Source organism: Agrilus planipennis, unplaced genomic scaffold (genome assembly GCF_000699045.2).
Source record: "Agrilus planipennis isolate EAB-ADULT unplaced genomic scaffold, Apla_2.0 scaffold221, whole genome shotgun sequence".
Lineage (NCBI taxonomy): Eukaryota > Metazoa > Arthropoda > Insecta > Coleoptera > Buprestidae > Agrilus > Agrilus planipennis.
In genome coordinates, this window is record NW_020439479.1 from 97,668 (window position 1) to 100,722 (window position 3,055).

At 31.2% G+C, this 3,055-nt stretch overlaps 1 protein-coding gene and 1 long non-coding RNA gene across 3 annotated transcripts in view; one reads left to right on the top strand and one right to left on the bottom strand.

Annotated features, from left to right (window-relative positions):
- The window catches only part of LOC108738769, a 104,607-nt gene that overhangs the window by 97,374 nt on the left and 4,178 nt on the right, over positions 1–3,055 (top strand). The window contains exon 6 of one of the 2 annotated variants that reach the window (XR_003232055.1): positions 2,254–2,307. This is a non-coding gene — a long non-coding RNA (uncharacterized LOC108738769). Of the gene's footprint in view, positions 1–2,253; positions 2,557–3,055 lie in introns of those variants that run through there. The other variant, XR_003232054.1, reaches the window with a different exon arrangement.
- The window catches only part of LOC108738768 (KH domain-containing, RNA-binding, signal transduction-associated protein 2-like), a 140,566-nt gene that overhangs the window by 38,565 nt on the left and 98,946 nt on the right, over positions 1–3,055 (bottom strand). The window lies entirely within an intron of this gene.

The window sequence follows — 3,055 nt, forward strand, 5'->3', positions numbered from 1 at the left end:
AATAAAAATAAATTTAATCTGTTCGGTTAACGAATCTCCATAAAATGACGTGTAAAATTACAATTTTTTAAAATTTCAATAACTTTTTAACGGTTTAGTGAATCGATTTGTAATTTTTACAGGAGTTTTAGAATTGAATGAGGAACGTTCTTCCAAATTTTTATTTGTCCCGTAGCATTTTGACATAACTCCCAAACATCCTTAAAAAGTTCAGAACATGGACTCATATGTTTTATGTTTATTTTGAACACATTTTTTAAACCTATTAAACTTGTCTATGTTTTTTTTATTGTGAGTATTGACGTCATTAATTAGTTATGTTTTTAATAGAGTCTAAAATACGTGTTTCTAAACACTGGTTTAAACATGCAAACCTTGTGAGATGTTCTCATTATTTCATATCTATAACCAATAAGTACTTTTACTGTAGCCGATGGAATTTAAGGAATTTTGAAGTGAAACTTCTTTACGCACGGTAGGGTAAGTTCGTTTCATGCGAGTTGCTATGTAACGAAATCATGCAACGGATGTCCCCCTTCTACTCGGCCACGTAGTCGAGTTCGTAGTGGGGATCGCTTGAGCCGTGAGCGCGCTTCAATGCAACGTTCGTTACAGGCAATTCCGGCACGTATAGTGTAAAACTTAAATTCATAGTCTACAAATAATACCATTAAACCAATTCCTTAACCTCTATCCCGGTATGTTTGTGTGTTTGAACAAGTTTCACTTCAGTAGCGTGTTCTATAATTATACGTTGTATTTTGTTTTTATTATATGTGATGTTTTCATTTGTTTTTAAAAGTTTAAGTTTAAAACACTGTTCAAAAAGCTTTCATTTAAGTTATTTTATAAAACACTTTTGAAAAATACGACGTGGTGTCGGAAAATTTTCGTGCAAATGCCTTGAGCTATTTTTTTTTGTTTATATAATAAAGTAATATGATGAAATTAAAAGTTTTAAAGCAGAAAGCGGTAAGTAATTTTAGTAGGCTCCGGATGTATTAAAATTTTTTATCAAGGTCCAGAAAAAACGAACATAGGGGTATTCTACTACATACAATCATCAAAGAGCGGCGTCATCTCTTGAAAAACACGGCTTGGTATAGGAAAATTAGTACAATTATCTTCATCTTTATCTAGGTAATATAAGTTTGAAGGGTGCTACGCTTTATTCAAAAGATTTTACACGGAGAAAATGGATAAGGAAAATTTAATTTAAGTAAATATTAAAGCGATATTTACAATTTATCCCACTAGCCCCGTTGCTGCGTAAGCGAAAATAATAAAAATTACAATTTGAATCCGAATTTGTAAAAATTAAATCCCAGCAGAAATAAATTTGCTACGTATTTTAGTCGATTTTACAAATTTAATTATGTATTAATTGAGAAACTTGAAATAATTTTCANATATGATGAAATTAAAAGTTTTAAAGCAGAAAGCGGTAAGTAATTTTAGTAGGCTCCGGATGTATTAAAATTTTTTATCAAGGTCCAGAAAAAACATATTCCTTTCTCCAAAAAATTATAAGGGTGGCACTCAAAACTCAAACATACTTTATTATATACGGAAAAATATTTTTTAATAATTTATTTAGGTAATTTCAAAAAGCTTTTGGCGAACAAGTTTTTTACTTTCCTCGGTCCGGACCTGGACTGCACCAGTTGCCAATCGTTGCTTTAAAAGAATGTCACGCTTTGATCAAAGGATTTCCAGAGAAGCAGAAGATATGTTCAAATGAACGTGGTTTAACGCTCGTACGACACAAAAAGGAAAAATTTCGACGAAGGAATGCGTAATTTCAGTTTTCGATTAACGCTTTGCCTTACCTGTACGCGTACATTGTTGATTTACAGGTAAAGCGCCTGCCGAAAATAGGAATTACACATTTCTTTATCGTAATTTTTTCTTTTGATGTCCTAAACTTAATGCTATATAACTCTTAAAATCTTTTGAATAAAGCAAAGCTCTAAATTGCATTTATTGGACAATTCTTGAGTAATAAGTGCATTTTATTTTAACAAAATTATTTTCAGTTGGAAATCTCAATAAATTAAATACCTGGTGAAGCAGACACAGGTCACTATTATTGAATAAAATGAATTTATAACAATTTCTACATACATACATATATACTGTAAAATAAGAGGCTTTATTGGGACATATGCTACACTCAAATCTTTTTTGAATTTGTTTATAAGTTAATTAATATAGATATTTTTATTGATTTGTTTTTTTTTCTCGTTTAAACAGGAGACTGCTATGGACCCTGTGATGGAAGCCGATTGGTGTTAATGTCAATTACAAGTAAGTAACAAACAGATGGACCAATCCCCATTGGGAGTGTTTAATTCCCTTGTGAAGTGACCGTAAATCAAGATCATCAATTCTTGGTTCCCCGTCCTCTTCGCGTAACATAATAGTAACGCCCGGCCTGACAAAATTTGATGCGTTAAATTATCTTCAATTTTAATTTACATACAAACTAATAAGAAACTCGAAAATAGGTACATTTTTGGTTTCACTGTCTAAAACAAATTCTGTTTAAAATATAGATGTGGCGATATCCACCACATGTTTGAAAATTGTTTCATTTTGTTTACATATTGTAAATACCTTTCTAAAATATTTCTTTTCTATTTTCGATTAGTGTCTATAAAAATTACTTCCTTTTGTAAATAATCTATTGTATCTTGCTTATCTATTTAAATAACTCTATTACTGTACTTTCCTATAATCCCTGTAACATTTCATCTTTTGTGTACTAACCGCATGACGTCTGTACCTTTCATTCCTTCCTAATTACATTTTTACAATCGGTTTCTTCGGTGGTTGACCGGCCATCAATTTCTTGGTATTTCTAATCTTAAAGTTTCCATATTTTAATGCTTCCCTACTCGTATCTACTACCCTCTCTATTCCTTCCTTGTAGAACAGTTTTTCATTTTTCATAAAATACCAAATCAGTTCGTCTTACGCCTTCAGCAGAACAAGTCTCTTCTCTTCTCCTTTCGTTACGCCAGTTGTTGTTAAGTTGTAAATATATGTTGTTGTT